Source organism: Cryptomeria japonica, chromosome 3 (assembly GCF_030272615.1).
Source record: "Cryptomeria japonica chromosome 3, Sugi_1.0, whole genome shotgun sequence".
Classification (NCBI taxonomy): Eukaryota; Viridiplantae; Streptophyta; class Pinopsida; order Cupressales; family Cupressaceae; genus Cryptomeria; species Cryptomeria japonica.
The window spans coordinates 818,813,343-818,833,017 of NC_081407.1; the positions used below are offsets into that span (position 1 = coordinate 818,813,343).

General features: G+C 35.5%; 1 pseudogene; it reads right to left on the reverse strand.

The window, feature by feature from the left end:
• Positions 1-17,800: 17,800 nt before the first annotated feature.
• LOC131037292 (sugar transport protein MST4-like) lies at positions 17,801-19,475 on the reverse strand (annotated as a pseudogene).
• Between the last annotated feature and the right edge of the window lie 200 nt (positions 19,476-19,675).

Consider the following 19,675-nt stretch of genomic DNA (forward strand, 5'->3'; position numbering starts at 1 on the left):
GATAATCTTTTCAGTGGCAGAGGCAGATCCATTACTGAGTCTCTGAGGAGACTCATTGTTTATAAAACTGACTTGCAGGTTACAGTGACTATGCAGCTGGTCCGAAGGAAGTTTGACAGGTTTTTGTGAGCGGCGGACTCAGGACAGGTGGGTTCATGCTCCAGACGTAACTGTTGCTATCCCAGTGATCCATATGTTGACCCCATTCTGTGGGGCAGAGAGCTGAGATGGGCTGAGGGTCCATTGGGATGGACTGCCTGGATCGAGATTGTTGGGGACACTAGTTTCCTATGGGGGATATTATCTACTGAAAATGTATATGACTATTTGGGGGTAATTTTTTTGTATATGTTGTACTCACTTATCCGTTATCTGCTGCTTTTGTAACTGGGATATTTCCACCTTCATACTCTTTTGAGTTATTTTGAGAATTGGATGTAATAGTTTTTTCTTATATTTAATATAAAAATATATATATATGTTTGATAATAAGATATTATAAAATATAGTTTTAAGGGCTTGTTTAAGCATCTAGATGGCACTGAGTTCCATTCTTTAATACAAAAGAACAATAAGAGTAAGGTATTCCTTTTCCATGTACTTTGGCAATTCAAATCTTAGAAGCAGCCTGGCAGTCTAGTGGCTCTCACTATATTTTAAGATTAAATGTCTTCTTTTCTAGATATTCTATTCAAATGAAATCATAATTCTAACTGCCACTTGAACTAACTGGGCAATGGTGTTCTAAGCCCTTACAATACATAACTGCCACTTCAACTAAGCTGGTTATTAAACAGTTAAGGGCTTAGATGACAAGAGTTAAAACAGGCCGAATAACATATATTATCAGAAAAATGTCATCTAAACTGGAACAAATATTTTGCTCAATTAATGCTATCATTCTTCACGCATCTCTAACTATCATTTATCCATTGCCAATTCAGTATATTTATGAAATGTAAATAGAGCCCAACAAGCACTTACTCTATATTTCAACCAAAGTTTTAGTTATGAGTGCAGAAGTTATAATATATGATCGTTAATCCAATTCAATATATTTCTGATTAGTCTAATCTACTCCACATTTCAATTGAAATTTTAGTCATCAGAAAAGAAGTTAGACATTAGACATATGATGGTCAAACAGAATTACAACACTCTATGAAAACATTCGTCAAATAGCAACCAAAATAAAGAAAAAGATGCATTCATCTAAGTAATTGGTAAATGCATTGTGATAGTCAATATGTCAGAAACAAAAAATTGAAAAATATGTTATTGTTTATGACTACAAAATAAACAATTCAACAAACTGTTCCATATCTTCAAGTCTAAAAGCTTTTATCAATGTAAATAAAATTTAGAATTGACATCTAATAATAACATGACAGACTATTATGCAAAGTGCACATGTCAAAGTGGTGAGCATTGTTATTGTCTGGAAGTCTGAGAGCTTTCTTTATCAGGATGCAAAGGAAACAGTTTTAAGGTTCTTGCATCAGAAGCCACCATTGATGAGTTCCTTCTAGGATCACTCGTAACAATTGTTTCATCTTCTTCTTACTGTATAGTAAAGAACATAATTATGAACTAATTTATACAATGTTTATATTTTAGTAGGATTAAATTTAAAAATAATAAATTTTCACAGTTCATAATATTCAAATTTGAATGTCTATAGATTTGATTAAGAAATATTTTGTATCAATATTTCAAATTATATTTCATGATCTTAATTTTTTCCACCAATATTTCTGATTATATTTCATGATCCATCATTAGAAATTAATTTTTCAAAAGATTCAAATAGATTTATCAAACTTTTTAAAGAAAATTTTGTATATTTATATCTCCATCACATACAATACAAAGTGAACATTCCAGAAAAGAAATTTGTGCTTTGGGTATTGTAATTACCTCAGTGTTAGATGGCTTCTTTGAAGAAAAGAATGGAGTCCATTTCTTTGAACGGAACATTGCAGGCCACTTGGAAGCTGTGAACATTTAAAAAGTAACTATCTCTGAGTAATCAGATAAAACAGAAATAATCTACAAATTAGGGCTGTAAAACCTTAGGGTTCACCTGATTCCTTCTTTCTTTTTTCTCGAGTTTGGTGGTTTTGAAACCAATAGAAAACATTCTTTCCTTCTACTCTGCCATACTGTCTAAGCTGGATAGTAATCTCATTAACATATTCCAAAAAAGGATTTTGTGTTCCATTGTTGTAAATGTTTTCTAATATTTGCTTTTGTTGAGAGTTTGGTTTCCATCTGGCTGCAACCTTGGCAAACCGTCTAGCCTCTGCTACACTGGTGGGTCTTGATAAACTGCTCCTGCTGCTACTGTCAACCACACTGTTTGACCTATATAGGGGAGGCCCTGCAAGGAAAAAAAGAGGGTGTGTTTTCTTTGATCTATTAATTGTTCAAGTACATCAGTCTATGTTGATACTTCTTATAATCAAGAACTGATAGGTTTTAATTTCATTTAAAATGATGGATACTCATTCTATTTCATTTTTTTTTCCCTTTTCTATCTACCATTTTGATGATGAATTATAGAGTATGATTAGCAACCTTGATTGAAAAAACATACAGTCAAATTCATAAGCTCTCAAATTCAATGAGATGGCTTGTGGAAACCTAATATCTTCAATGGATGCCTATTCAGTTAAAATTAATACCCATTCCCTCATAATCATCAAAGACACAATTGAATTCCAAAAAATTATCTTACTATAGAACCAAATTTTAATTTAAAGTGCAAGCACCAACAAAAAAATAATAATAATATAATGATATATAAGAATGGTGGTCTATTCAATTAGAGATTTTAAGAGAAGGTACATATAGCCCCATGGTTAGAATTAAAAATTAAATTAGAATATATGTGTATGTAATTTTGATTATTTATAATAATGATGAATTTGTGGATTAAATAAGTTTTAAGCTCTAAATGTATTATGAATAATATTTTGGTAGTTTATGAAATTGTATTGAAATATGTAAAAGAACTGTATTAGTTTTTTACCACATTTAGTGACCTATCATTAAGATTAAAAAAATTGTACAAATATTTTTTAAATAAAAGATAATGTACTTTTAGATTTATATTTATAAAATAAATATTGTTTTCTATTATATAATTTTTAAAATATGTTTGATAAAATCTCATGGATGAAATTATGGAAAAAATTGGAATCAACAAGGCTGTCAATAAAAAACCATTTAAACACAAAAAAGCTTAAAAACTTGAAGGGGCTCCTCACCTTGAGGGCACACCAACCCTTTGAATTCAAAAGAAAAAGAGGGAGACCTAATAAAGCTATAGCAATGCAATCCTCCAGCAATGCCTCCGCACGACAGCTTCCCAAATGTTTGAACAGTTTTAGATCTATGTGGACTCCACCCCCTAAGTTATTCTATGGATATGCACATTGCATCTTGGAATGTGAGGGGTTTGGAGATCCTAGATAGAAAATATGTAGTTAAGAGATTTCTTAAACTCTATAAGAACATAGACATTCTTCTTATTCAAGAGATTAAGGCTGTGGAATTTTTTGCTTGATATCAACTTGAAATGTATTTGGAGAAAAGCAGATTTTTTTTTCAACTAAGCATACCAGTGGTAAAGGGGGAGTTGTTATATTGTTGAGTTCTAAATGTCTAAATGTGTTACAAGATGGGGTGTCCCCCCTGCAATAGGTTGGTTTGGGTGGTGTTGAGATTCAAGGATGTGGAGTTTGACATCTTTTCTATATATGCATCTAATGACTACAAGGAGAGGACTGAGATGTGGAACTGAATATTTGAGAAGGAAGACTTCCCCTCGCTATTTGGGGGTAATTTTAATATGGTGGAAAATTAGAGAGATAAGTCTAGTGGTTGTCAGGCTGAACCCCCTTGCAAAGTGTCCTAGAGAGGATCATAGCATTTGGTTTACTTGGTGTAACTTTCAAAGAGGTAACATGAGGATATATTGCAGACTTGATAGGTTTTACTTTAACAAGGACTTTTTCAAGATTATCAAAAACCAAGATGGTACTTTAGTGAAAGCTACTCCATATACCCTCTCAAACCATCATCCTATTCAAGTTGTGTTCTCCTATACCAACCTCCCTCCTAGGAGAATTTGTCCCTCAAATAATCTTGCTCTCAACTCTAGCCTTGGAGGAGGATGAGGTTATTTGGGTTGCTTTAATCATCAGTCAATTTATTAAATATGTCAATAAATGCAATAGCCCCATCCTTGAATGGTCCCATAATATTCAAAGTTGGAAAAACCTCTTTCCAACAGTTGGGAAGAAATTGGCTAAATATGGTAGGACAGAGGAGACCCTCGCTCATTAGGGCCCTTAGCCCCATCCTTGAATGGTCCCATAATATTCAAAGTTGGAAAAACCTCTTTTCAACAGTTGGAAAGAAATTGGCTAAATATGGTAGGATGCAAGAGACCCTTGCTCATTAGGGCCCTGCAGAGAGCTGACGTGATAGTCCAATTGGATCCTTATAATATGGAGGCACAATAGGCTATTAGCTTAGCTAAGGATTCCTTGAGGAGAATACAAAACAAAAGCATCCAATGGCCAAGACTAGAGGTAGAAATAATTGGGTGGATCAAGGGGATAAAGGATCCAAATACTTCTTTCATCTACTCAAAGCCAAAGAGACCAAAATGGGAATAGATAGCATTTGTGAGGAGGGCACCATCTTGAATGAACGGGGCAATATTCTAAGAGCTTTTGCAATTTTTTACAAAAAATTGTTCTCTTCGAGGGATAATCTCCAAGAGAAAGCTAAAGCTAGGGATTATATCAAGGGTATCACCCTAAGAAGATCAATGAAGAAGATGCTAGGACATTGAACAAGGAGATCTCTTTGGGTGAGGTTAAGGACGTTATCCAATCCCTTAGCAATGGGAAATTCCCTGGGTCGGATGGATTGACTATGGAGTTCTACAAAGGATGCATAAATTGGATTGTGAAGGATTTGTTGAGAGTGTATCAGGCTATCTTCAAAGGGTCACTAGGGGAGGAGATTAATAAAGGGCTCATCAAGTTAATTCCAAAGGAAGGAGATCGAACTCATATTAAAAACTGGAGACCAATTACTCTGTTGAATGTTTCTTACAAGATATTAGCCAAAATTCTAGCCAAGAGGCTTAAAGATATTTTACCTAAGGTTATCAACCCCACTCAGACTGGTTTTGTTAAGGACAGATATATTCTTGAGAATCTGTTATCATGATGGGAGGCTATGTAGTGGGCCAAGGAATCTAACCAAGAGACTACTCTATTGCTCCTGGACTTTGAGAAAGCATATGATAGAATAGAGTGGACCTTTGTAAGTATGATGATAGAAAGTTTTGGCTTCCTTAGTAGTTTATGCAATATGGTCAAGGTTCTTATGAAAGATGCTAAAGCCTATGTGGAGGTTAATGGCAAGAAATCTGAGTATTTTGATCTCTCCCAATCTGTGAGGCAAGGGTGTCCCATTGCTCCTGCCCTATTTGTAATCTGTATTATCTGTTGAGAGATGGTAGATCATCTAATAAGGTGCAAGGTCTCATTCTTCCTAATGGGGATGACTCTCCAACATTCAATTTGTTGATGACACAACCATTCTCACTAAACTGGATCAAAATAATATGGACTCCCTCATATCAAAGTTGAATATCTTCTGTGAAGCTTCTGGGAGAAAAATCTCCCTACCTAAATCAATCATCCTTGGGTGGGATGCTCATCCTCCTCAATGGTGTAGCAAATATTCTATCACTAGCAAATATTCTATCACTTGGAGTGGCCCTAACTATTTGGTGAGGTACTTAGGGATTCCTTTTGCCATTGAACCTAATCTTAAGGCAATGTGGGAATGGATTAGGGAGAAGATAAATAAGAAATTGGGCAAATGGAATAAACATTCTCTCTCTTGCTAGGAGAGTGCAGGTCTGTCAAAAGATTCTCTCTTCCTACAATATTTACTTCACGTTTGCCTGGTTTTTCTGCAATTATCAATTTTGTCACTTACAGAAGCAGAACAGAAATTTCTTGTGGTGGCATGGTAAAGGAGGAAAAAAGAAGCATGTTCTGAAGTGGCAGTGGTGTATTCTAAGTAAGGATTTGGGGTGCTTAGGTCTCATAGACCTTAGGTGGCACGGCATCTCTTTGGCCTCAAAATGGGTCTTTAAGTCTCTACAATGGGAGGAGCTCTGGAAGGTGCTAGTTAGACACAACCTTGCTCGATCCACTCCCAAGAAAGGCTCGGTATGGAAGGGGCTTCCTCTCTATGACATTGTTACAGGCCACTTTGAAATTAGGTCGGCAGGTTCCAAAGTATTTCGATCCATATGGAAGGCCTGGGAGGTCGTGAGGAAGCACATCTCTAATAATAATCTCTGTGGTATGAATGGAGAGATAAGTGGAGACCACTCAATCTGGTGGAATCTGAGTTACAAAGACAAACCTCTTTCTTTGGTGCAAGGATGTTCTGTGAAGGTGTGGCCAGCAAAAGGTATCAACATTATGGCATACATCCTTGACAATGAACATTACACCATCTTGAAAGAGGCTTTCTCCTCTCTCAACCTCCCTAAGCCTTGTCTTTCGGATGCTTCCAGATTCCTTTTGTTAAAATGGTCCGATGGCTCCTACCTACATAATGTCAAAGCTAAGTCTGTCTACTCTGTACTTACCAATGATGGTTCCATCCTTTCTCATGTCGAGTCTTGCTGGGGTTTGGGCCTTGATACTGTGTCCTGGTAGAAGGTGTTTATTAATCTGTGGAAGGGACCGAATGAGCCAAAAAAAAATCTTTCTGTTGATTGTTTTTGCTGCACAAGCTTCCCATCAGGAAGGAGGAGGGTGACATTGCTATCTGTTCTTGTTGTAAGCTTCCTGAGTCTGTCAAGCACATCTTTTTCTATTGTCTATTTGCTAGGGAAGTTTGGAATCTTTTTAACAGCTCATTGGACTCTAATGTTGTGATTTCAGAGGTTGTTACTGGTAGTGTCCAAAGCCTCTCAAAAATTGTTAACTTATTTTGGTCTATCTTTTCTCTTGAAATTTTATGGCTTATTTGGACTTTCAGCACTTCCATGAATGATAATCTTTTCAGTGGCAGAGGCAGATCCATTACTGAGTCTCTGAGGAGACTCAGTGTTTATAAAACTGACTTGCAGGTTACAGTGACTATGCAGCTGGTCCGGAGGATGTTTGACAGGTTTTTGTGAGCAGCGGACTCAGGACAGGCGGGTTCATGCTCCAGACGTAACTGTTGCTATCCCAGTGATCCATATGTTGACCCCATTCTGTGGGGCAGAGAGCTGAGATGGGCTGAGGGTCCATTGGATGGACTGCCTGGATCGAGATTGTGTGGGACACTAGTCTCCTATGGGGAATATTATCTACTGAAAATGTATATGACTATTTGGGGGTAATTTTGTTGTATATGTTGTACTCACTTATCCTTTATCTGCTGCTTTTGTAACTGGGATATCTCCACCTTCATACTCTTTTGAGTTATTTTGAGAATTGGATGTAATAGTTTTTTCTTATATTTAATATAAAAAAATATATATATGTTTGATAATAAGATATTATAAAATATAGTTTTAAGGGCTTGTCTAATGACACACAGTGTCAGCTGCAGGCATCTAGATGGCACTGAGTTCCATTCTTTAATACAAAAAAAAAAAAAATTAAAAAAAGAAATTTGAAAGTATTTTGGGATAATGAGTTTGTGAAATCAATAAAAATTGAAAGAAGAGAGACTATCCATAGACATGAAACTAAATTGATTTAGGAATAAGGATCTAACAGTAGATAAATATTCATCTTCTATAATTTTACGAGTTTGTATTATTTTTTTATCAATTATCAATCATGCTCAGTTTTGATAATTCATCTATTAATGAAAAATTTAAAAACATGAAATAATTTTTCTCTAAAAATAATAAAACTCCATTGAAAGTTTAAACACTGTCACAAAACTCTTCATTACCCCTAAAATTTATTATATTGTTTCTTTAATAAATCTTAGATTTACATAATTTTTTATATAATTTACAATCAATAAAACCTTAAACATTACTATAGAATCTATTAAAAAACCTTAAATTCAAATAGATCTTATTATATTTAATTGAAATAAAAAATCTTAAGAAAATAGCGATCTCTCATATTAATCTTAAATCTAAATAACTCATATAGAAATGGATCTCTTAAAGTAAAATTAATAAAAAAAACAAAAAAAAAAAAACTATTATTAGTAAAAAGTGTAAGAAAGAATTCATCTACTTGACTTCCCTTGGTTCATATACAACATTACACCTTCCTTATTTTGAATTGAAATGTTTGATAGAAAAATTTGGCTATATTTGTAAATTTAGAAGGCTTTTCAACTCTTCAGTATGAAAAGAGAAAGAGAGGTGAAAGGATATTTAAATGAGTGAAATGTTAAATACAATGAGGGTTTAGAGAAGATAAGGGTGGAGGATTGAAATAATCAAAATATAGGGCTCCAAAATTAAGATGAAGTTGAATGATTTCAAATGAGTTCACCAGGGATCAAGTCTTGCTGAGTGAGGATCGTGACCTTGGCAAATTTGGTAGAATGGATACAACACTCGGCTCTTAGGCGAAGAGGTTAAAACCCTAAACATTATCATAGAATCTTTAAAAAGTCTTAATTGACATAGATTTTCTTTATTTTTTATGCATGAAAGCCCAAGCCTAGAATGCTTTATATTAATATAAAAGTTTAAAATAAACATAACAAAAGATTGTGCAAAATCCCTAAAACCCTAAAGTCCCAGATTTTGCCAAAGATCATCCAAAAAAAGCCTATTCTAAAGATTTTGTTAGAGATCATCCAAAATCCAAAATTTTAAATTTTTTAGAGATTATGGGAATAAAAAAGAACCTATTCTAAAGAATTTGTTAGAGATCATCCAACATCCAAAATTTGAAAAATATGTCATCTTGCTCAAAAAATACCATAAATGTACCATAGATTTTATTATATTTATATTTAATTGAAATTAAAAACCCTAAAAAAATTAAGATCTCCCATATTATTCTTAAATCTGAATTGTTGAAATAAAAATGAAATAAAATTAATAAAGAAAAATTAAACCATTATCAATAAAAAGTGTAAGAAGAAACCATTCACATACCTTGTGACTTTCCTTGATCCATATGTTATTTTGAGCTCTGATAACACTACACCTTCCTTCACCTTGAATTGAAATACTTGATAGAAAAATTTGGCTATGTTTTCAAATTTTGAAGGCTTTTCAACTCTTCAGTGTGAAATGAGTGGTGAAAGGATGTTTAAATGAGTGAAATGTTAGGTATAGGGAGCGTTTAGGAGGAGATAAGGATGGAGAGCTGAAATAATCAAAATGTAGGGCTCCAAAATTAAGGTGATGAGACAAATCATATGAAATATGACATGGATTACATGTGGAAGAACCTAAATAAGAAATTAAATATATTATTTGATATAGAAAGTCAATGGTAACCTTTCCCATAAAATTTAGATTTTAAATTTACTAAATGTGTTTTATGATGATTAGTATTGGGATCAACAATTGGTTTCTACGTTGAAAAAAGGGGAGGAATGGGGCCTTCTTTGTGATGATAACATAAAAAAGATTGTTAAAGTTTATATAATTTTCAAATAAATTTTCAACAAAAGTTATGGAAAATAGTATTTCATTGAAGTTTTTTTATTAATGTTAATAATTTTAGGATTGACATAAAAAATATTGGAAAAATGTTATTGGAAATTCTTTTGATTAGATATTTAATATTTTCTTAAAAAAATTAAGTTAATTTTTTGGGGATTGACAAAAAAAAAAGGACAAAAGTTATTGAAAATAATACTTTATTAAATATTTTAAAGTTAATTGATATTTATTAAATATAAGGTTATTATTTTTGAAATTGACATAATTTTTTATATTGCATATAAGGAGAGAAGACTATTACAAAAATATTTACAATTTTTCAACCTGGACAGCAGGTCAAACCTTCACAAGATTAACAGTTAACCTTCACAAGATTAACAGTTTTACCAAGAGATACAGATAGAGATGTAAAAATTTATACATATAATACTCTAATGTTTAATTCAAAAAAGGAATCACTATGCGGAGCATCCATCCATGAAATATGTCAATTATCCTTGAAGAATTTTCTCCTGGGGAGCATCCATCCATGTGGTCCAACCCCTGGGGCCTTCCATCCAAACGGCTTGTTTTCTGTCAAGGAGTTCTGTGAGCATCTGAATCTGATCTTGGATAGGATCTCGCACTGTGGCCATCTCTATTCGCAGGGTCTCCAGAGCCAGGTCCACCTCTTTCTTCCTTTTGAGTGTCCTCTTCCTTTTATATCCATTCTCCATCTCGTGAAGGAACATCTTTGCGTTTCCATCCTCTACGAATCTGAAGAACTTGTTCTTCTCTACATTCATCGTTACTGATACCTGCAAGATAATTCGATGAAGGGTGAGTCCATGAAAAGACTCAGTAAGGAACATACCAGAAAAGGTTAGTGTCCTTTTTTAGATATTTAATATATCCGATTATAACATCAAGAACAGTAAATTGAACAAGAAATTGAATACCAAACAATAACCAGATTTCTTTAGCAATGCAACAATAAAAAAAAATATGTCTAACTGATTCAGAAACCCTACAAATATTACAAATATCATTGATGTTATGATCTTTTCTGATTGGTAACCTTTTTAAAATCAACAACCATTTAAAACATTTCTCTTTAGGAGTCATAGGGCTACTCCAGAGCCTATTGAACACCTTCTATCATTGTTTAACTGAAAATTCTGCAAACCATAGCTTGTTAATATGGGAAATTATTGCTTCATCATATGTTAGGGTCTTATAAATAACACTAGTTTTAGTTATGAACTGAGATGGCATTATTCCATAAGAGATCCTTACAAAAATCTATATCATTTTTGCATTTCTTGGGAAAGAGCTTTTCACAGGCTTTCTGTAACATACTATATGTGCGTTTATGGGAACTCAAAAGATTAAATATAGCTCTAAGGGTATCCCAATCCAGCAGCCTATCATCCTTAATAATATCTTTAAAGAAGCAGATGCCTTTTGCCGCCCATGCTTTGGCAGAGCACCCCTGAGTGAGGGCCAAGGGTTTGGATGAGTGCAAGAGGTTCCACCAAATGGATCTAGTACCATGGATAAACTCATCGTTGTTGACTCTAAAGTTGGTGATGAAGGGCTTAACACTACTCCAGGCCTTCCAGATAGACTTGAAGACATTGGACCCTTGTACTGATACCTCAAAGTCTCCAACCACAAGGTCATGAAAAGGGAGGGATTTCCAAGTTTTGGCGTTCTTTGGTATGACCTTCAAAATATTATTCCGAACCAGCATTTTCCACAGTTCATTCCCATCAAGAGCCTAGAAAATCCTCTTTGTTGCAAGAGAAATTCCTTGGATCCTCAAGTCCTTAAGTCCTAACCCTCCCAGGCTCTTGTCCTTATGGCACCACTCCCATTTAACATAATGCATTTTCTTTTTACCTTTTCCATCAGACCACGGGAAGTTCCTGATGGTTTTTTGTATTTCTAGGATTTGGTAATTGGAGAACATCCATACTGATGAGTAATAAATGTTATAAGAAGATAGGACTTTTTGGAAAACCTGCATTCTCCTGGCAAGTGAAAGATATCTATTATCCCATCTGTTAAGTTTTTTTTCTATTTTGGTTCTAACCCATTGCCACATTTCTTTGAGAGATGGGGATATTGCAAATGGAATTCCTAGGTACCTGACTACCTTGTTAGGTCCTCCCCATTGGATCCCAAACTGCTGCAACCAGTTCAGAGGCTATTCCTCCCATCCAAGCATGGTAGATTTGCTTTGTAAAACTTTAGCTCCTAAAATCTCCCCTAGAAATTTAATTTTATCTTCTAGGGCTTCAAAGTTATGTTTACTGATATCTAGAAAGAGTGTTGTATCATCAGCAAATTGTGCATTGATCAGTTCTTCCCCATTTGAAAGTTGGATCCCCTAAACTTTAGGAGAGATAGTAGAGTCTCTAAGAATGTAGAATGGGGCATCAACTACAATAACGAAGAGAGCAGGGGGTAAGGGGCAACCCTGTCTAATGGACCTACCTAGAGAAATGTTTTGAGTTAGGGATCCATTAACTTCAACCTGAGCTGAAGCGTCTTTGAGCAAAACCATAATCCATTTACAGAACTCTACTAGAAAACCAAAAGCTTCTAACATTGTCAAAATAAAGCCCCATTCTACCCTGTCGTATGCTTTTTCGAAATCTAGGAGAAACATGGCTGCGTTTTGTCCTGAGGTCCTCATCCATTCCATGGCCTCCCAGCTAGTAATTAGATTTTCTAGTATATATCTTCCTTTGATAAAGCTTGTTTGTGTGGAGCAGATGAATTTAGGGAGAATGTTTTCCAATCTGATCGCTAGAATTTTGGCCAATATTTTGTAAGAAATGTTAAGGAGTGTTATCGATCTCCAGTTTTTGATAAGGGACTTGTCCCCATCCTTAGGAAGTAGTTTGATAATCCCACTATTAATTCATTCCCCTAGAGAGCCAGTGTTAAAGGCCTCAGTGTAAAGCTCATGTAGGTCATGACTCACCCAATCCTCATTGGCTTTATATAATTCTATCGCCAGCCCATCCGAGCCTGAAGATTTGTCACTATTCAGGTTCTTGATGGCATTTTTAACTTCTTGTAGAGTGATAGGCCCTTTTAATGCCTAAGCATCTGCCTCTGAGATTTTAGGAGGAATAATCCTTCTGCACTTATCTCTTGCTTCCCAGGAGTTAGTAGAGTCTTCAGATGAGAAGAGACCTTTATAGAATTGGAAGAATGCCTCCTTGATATCTTCCAAGTCCTTAATTTCTCTTTTTTCTACCCAAATCCTACCAATTTGTTCTCTACAGTGTTTCTACTTTAGCATATTAAAGAAAAATTTGGATCCTTTGTCCCCAAATTGCATCCACTATGCTCGAGCTCTGATTATGGCCCCTCTAGTCTTAGTCTGCTGATGCTTTCTGAGTCTATCCCTGGCCAAGGCTACCTCATGGGTAAGTTTAGTACTACTTGGATTGTCTTGAATCTTAGTTTCACACAAGTGAAAGTTATCAGCTAGACTTTTCTCTTTCCATCTAAAATCCCTTGCTTTCTTTTGACCTATGGTTTGAAGTAGCACTTGCCAGCTATCCACATTCTAGTTCCATCTTTCCACACAAGAGTTCAACAATCTATTCCTTATGTTAAACATCCTGACAATCTTAACCGCACTCAACACATCTGCATCTAAGAGAAAGCTAGAATTCAAAAAGAACTTATCCTTTGGAGTTTCCTAGCCCTCAAGGTAGTCCCTGAGTCTAACCTGACAGATGATAGGATGATGATCTGAAAGAGTGGTCGGATGAACTGTTACAGGACTACCATTATTGCCTAGGTCAAAAGAGAAATAGTATTTATTAGCATAGAACCTATCCAGCCTACAAAAGATCTTGTGTTTCCCACTTTGGAAGTTGCACCATGTGTACCAAATTTTAGAGTTATCTTTCTTTTTGCAGAACAAAGGGTCAAACTGTTTTTTCCGTGTTTTCAATGTTTCCTAGTGAATTTTCTCCATCCCTTTCCATTCCATAGGCATACCTCCATACTTGTCCTCCCGAGTTTCAACCATATTAAAGTCACCTCCTACCATCCAGGGGATATTTTTGCAATGTGGCTATCCAATCCCATAATGTAGCTCTTTCCCTATAGTCGTTGGGGGCATAAATGGAACAAATTCCAAATCTAAATCCATTATTATCTAGGGACACCCAGACTGCTCTGTTGCATGGTGAGCATCCTTGGCTTACTATACAATCTTTCCATCTGGGGTTGATAAGAATTCCAACACCTCCTCTACCTCTGTCATGATTTGAGGAGATCTTGATGGAGTCTTTCCATATAAATTCTAGATTGACATCCAAGGCAAACTTTATGGCCTTGAGTTCTTGAAGCATAATGAAGTATGCGTTCTTATGCTGGTTGACAAACCTTCTGACCATTTTTTTCCTATCTGGAGATTCCAGACCCCTAATGTTCTAAGAGATGCACTTCATCTAGGTTCAGAGTTGATTTATTCTTCGGATGCTTTAAACTTGTTAAAGCATCTCGGGAGGTCTTTCTTCTCCTCATTATTCCTTCTATTAATAGTGCCCCTATTTTTGGATCCCAGAGGCCTACCCCTTCTCCTCCTAGGGATTGCCTCAGGATTTTCAGTATCTGAAGTCCAGTCTCCTTCTTCTCTTAGGCACTCTTCTCCCTAGACTTCCTCATCTATTTTAGACTCCTTCCTAATGATCCCCTGATTGGGGGTCTCCGGGGTCTCAGCACAAGACTCCAAAGCCTTCAAACTATCTGGAAGGTCTACAGTAACACCATCACTAGATATTGGATTAGTATCACCATCCTTAGGGTTAGCAACAATAACCTCAATCACACAAGAATCTTCAAGCTCTACAAACTTCTTAGGGGGAATGACAAGGATCGAATCAGGAATGGGTTCAAATTGAGAGGGGAGCTCAACCTCACTGGTGAAGGGAGGATCCTTTGATGGAATCTCCTCAAATGAGACATCCATGTCTGCCGAACTTCTGTGAGAAGTTATATTCATCAACCCAACTTGTCCCCCTCCCAAACTCAACTGACTACTCACACTAACTCTATCCTTAGGGTTATGGGCACCATGGTTATCACCATTAGAGATTAGGCTAGAGAATTTCATCTCCGGGGGGACCTCAAGACCATCATCTTCCATGGGAGATGTTAAATTGCTGCCTAGATTAATCTTATTTGTCAAAATACTAGGACCATTTGCCCTAATTTTTTCCAAGGCTAATTGTTGTGCATTTTTCCTCCTTTTCTTAGGGTTCTTCCCTACAATTTAAAATTCCTCTCACGGATTCTCATTTATCTGTTTTAGAGCATTTGAGATTGCAGAATGGGGGGTGAGGGGAGCACCAGAGGTACCAAAGTTGAATATTTTTCCACCTTCCAGGGGTTTAGAGTTTTCCCCTTTTAACAAGTTATTTATTTTTTTACTAATGCCACTGAGCTTATCCATGCTCGGGATGTGCATTTCATGAACAGGTGGCGGGTTGTCAGATTGATTGCAAGGTCTATCCGAGCCCTTAGTTTTATTAATAATCGGGCAATTCCTGCGGATATGCCCTTCTTTCCTATAGAGAAAGCACGTGTTCACCCCACCAAGGATTTCAATAGGGCAAACCACAACTTCGGTTTCAACATTAATATTAACCGTTTTGGGGAAATCACACCCAGGATTAAGTGATATCAACCCTAGCATCTAAATGAGGAATAAGCAAGGATGAGTTATCAATCCGAATAGCTTTGCCTATCGGTTCCAGTATTTGGGGTATGAATTTCCATAAAAGCGGAGGCACTTCTCGGATTAGAACCCATCTAGGGCACAAGAGTGAAATAATTTCTTCATTGACCACTTCCGGTGTCCATTCTAGGGCACGAAATGTGCATTTTCTGATAGACCAGTATTGTTTACTAAGCACTTCTTTCTGCATTTTGTGATCTTTAAAAAAATAACAAACAATCCTTTTTGAATGAGTCTACAGAACGATGCCAAGTAACCTAATTTAGTATTCCAAACATTCCTAATCCAATCATCAATGAATTTACGAGCAGGGCATTTATCCAAATCCACAGTAGCAAAGAAAATTGCAATGTCTCTAAGTCTATCCTTTTCCATATTAATTTCTTTACACATTAGGTCATTAGGAGAGATGGAGATAGATTCCCGGGCCGAGTGAGGGTCCTTACCTTCTCCAAAGGGGCTGCCATTAGGGTTCGTGACAAACCTCGCACCTTCGACGACAAAGGGAGAAGAAGATGTGACCGCATCTTTTAAGGACTTATGTTTAAATGTGGCATCGTTGTTGATTTTTGTAGCGCCTCCGGAAGAGCCCTCCATTAACTAGCATTAAACGCCCGCACAAGGGAAGGCAGAGAGAAGCAATCGTGAGGAGGACGTAGAGGGACCCTGCACACAAAATAATTAATGAACTTACCTATGTGGGAGGTCCGCGTACATCCCCACGTCAGAGCCTATGGCTCTGCAACCAAAGTCTAAACCCTAGGTCGAGACAAAGTTGCAGAGCGAAAAAAAATTACAAAAAAAATTGACATAATTCAAAAAATAATATTTTATTAAATAATTTAAATTAAATATTTTTAGAAAAATATAAGATTAATATTTTTTTAATGAATAGGCCATATTACTATTTATAAAATAGTGTTACATATATTCAAGTGGAAAAATTTACAAAATTAGTTTCTTGACAAAATAAATTAGGGTTTGATTATGTAAGGACATTGAAAAAAATACATGATTGGTATAGTTTACAGAAATAAATTTTGGTCAAAACTTGTTGAATTTTTATTAAATATTATAAAATTAAATGATTTATTTTAATTATAATAATTCCTTAGTTAATTTTTCGAAGCTAAACTTGGCTCCTAGAGCTTTCTTTGGTAAAGCACAAATTCATGAGATTAAATCTCCTCCTAGCTCACTTGGTACTGAGGATTTGATGTCAGCTTGATTCTTCCCTAGCTAGATGGTATGAGATACATGTATGTTAAAACAATATTTAAATGAGTGAAATGTTCGGTATAAGGAGCTCTTAGGAGGAGATAAGCATGGAAGGTTGAAATAAACAAAATATAAGACTCCAAAATTAAGGTGGTGACACAAATCATATGGAATGTGAAATGGTTTACATATGGAAGAACTTAAATAAGAAATTAAATATTTTATGTGATAGGTTTTAAATTTTAAATTTAAATATGTTTTATGATGTTTAGTGTTTGGCCCAAGAACTCATTTCTAAACTATGACCAAAAAAAAGTGCCAAAAAAAAAAGGGACATGGCCTTCATTGTGGCCAAAACATAAAAAAGATTGATAAAGTTTATAAACTTTTCCAATAAATTTTGAACAAAAATTATGGGAAATACTATTTCATTGAAATTTTTTAATTAAGGTTAATAATATTAGGATTGATATTAAAAATATTTGACAAACATTATTGAAAATATTATTTTTATTATATATTTTAAAATTGTTTTTTTTAAATATAAATTAATATTTTTGAGATTGACAAAAAAAATATTTAATATTTTAAAATTAGTTGATATTTTTTAAATATAAGAATAATATTTTGGAATTGACATAATTCAAAAAATATTATTTTATTAAATATTTAGATTATAAGAGCAATTTTTTTTTTATGAAAAGTCCATATTACTATTTATAAAATAGAATAGTGTTATATAATTAGTTTCTTCACCAAAAATAAATAAATAAACTCAAAGCAAAATCTAGTAAGAATAACTAGAATGAATCACTGAGGATACATCTACCACCAATGAAAAAAACCTAACATATCTACCTATCTTTAGAAAAACTTATATAAGAGACAAACAAGAGATTTTTTTACTATTATTTTTAATCAAAATACTGTGACGAAATCTTTCACAGTTCACTTTTACAGAAATAAAATTCTGAAATTTTTTTAACATATTGAATATCATCCCGTTTCTGAATTTTTTTTAAATACATATTGAAGATCCTGCTACTCAACTTGTTTCTTTTCTCACAGGTTCAGTATCTTTGAAGAGTAAGTGGAACAGAATTGACTTAAGGTTGGGCTTGGTTAATTTCAAGCTCTATACCTTGTCAAACATGTTTTTCATTATCTTGATTGGCATAGGTATCACCATCCTCATCATCAATCAGATCAGAGTCTCTGACATAGTTCTTCCACAGCCAGTGCTGTTTCCACACTTTCTCTGTCATTTCTTCAATAGGCACATTCTTTGTCTCAGGAAGCAGAAACAGGACGAATGTGGACATGATTAAAACCCAGGCAGCGAAAAACAGGAAAATCCCATACTTGAAATGGCAAAGCATTGAGAGGAATGCCTGTGCAATGACGAATGTGAACACAAGGTTGACACACACAGTCACACTTTGTCCAGCAGATCTGGTTTCTAATGGAAATGTTTCACTGGGAATCAACCATCCAAGAGGCCCCCATGACCAAGCAAAGGCTAAAACGAATGTGCATACCATAAGCACTATCACAATTGCTATGCCCTTGGAAAGCTCTTCATCCTCCTCCATCCCAGTTCCCAACAAAATTGCAATGATCACCTGCAATTCCAAAACAAAATCATTACAATTTGTGACAAAAATATTGAAAACAATGGTTACATCTGATTACAATTTACAGCAGAAAACTGATGGCTACAAAGATTTACCTGTGAAACAAACATTTGCAATCCAGCTTCGAGCAAAAGCACTCTTCGCCCAACTTTATCAACTGAATAGATTGAAACTATGGTGGACAAAACATTTACAGCACCGGTAATAACAGAGGAGTAGAGTGAGGCATCGTTTTTGAACCCCAAAGTCTGAAAGAGCACAGGAGCATAAAACATAATGGCATTGTACCAGTAAACTGCTGAAAGAATTGCAGGCACACTGTTATGATTAACTGAGGCCTCTTTCTGCGCTTCAGAAGATTTCTGAATGGATGTTTAACTGATGCAGCTTTTCTGCTGGCCTCTACTAATTCATTGAATTCTAGGTCCACATTGTTGGTTCCTCTAATTTTTCTCAATACAACCTTACCCTCTTCCAGGAGTCCCCTTTCAATCAAACTATTGGGTGTTTCTACTATAAATATGGAACCCACTGTAAGAAGAAGAGCAGGAATTCCTGCTATACCCAGTGAAAGCCTCCATCCCCAAGGCCTGATTTTTTCAGTTCCATAGTTCACCAAGTTAGCAAACAGAATGCCTATTGTAACATTCAACTGGAAGAGAATATTAAGACCCCCTCAGATTCTGGTGGGTGCAATCTCTGAGAGGAAAAGAGGAACCGCCTGATTAGCAAATCCAACTCCACATCCCAACATAATTCTACCAATGATAAGCATGCCCAGATCTTGAGCTGCAGCGTTTAACACTACTCCAATCACGAAAAATATTCCTGCAATTAGCATTGTTGGCTTCCGGCCCCATACTCTGGTTGTATATGAAGCAAAGAATGTTGCTATCAGACCGGCCATATAGAGAGATGAAGTAAACAACTGAAGCCCCTGATTGTCATATTTACAGTAGGGATTATTATTGTCTTGGATCTCATTCTTTTTCCTATACACTAAAGGGAAAAATTTCTTCAGGAAATCGTTCGTGGACGTCACTCCTCCTGAAATTCCAACATCGTAGCCAAACATCAGTTCTCCACTTGCTGCCATTATACATCTTATGATCACATATGGTGTTATTCGCGCTTCGAACTCCTCTCCTCCAGCACCCACTGGGGCTGCAAACCCTAATGCAGGCATCTTTATTGGCTGGATCTTTCTAACTGACAAACAAAAGTTGCACACACTAAAACTTCACAGACTGCAAATTCACTCAAATTCTTCACAAGTCCACTACGGACCTTGAAATTCTTGGAGGACTGAAAGGTGAATCTCTGGACACAGTTGTTTACACTCCTATGAAAAACTCTTGATACTCGAGAGATATCATTATCTCGGTT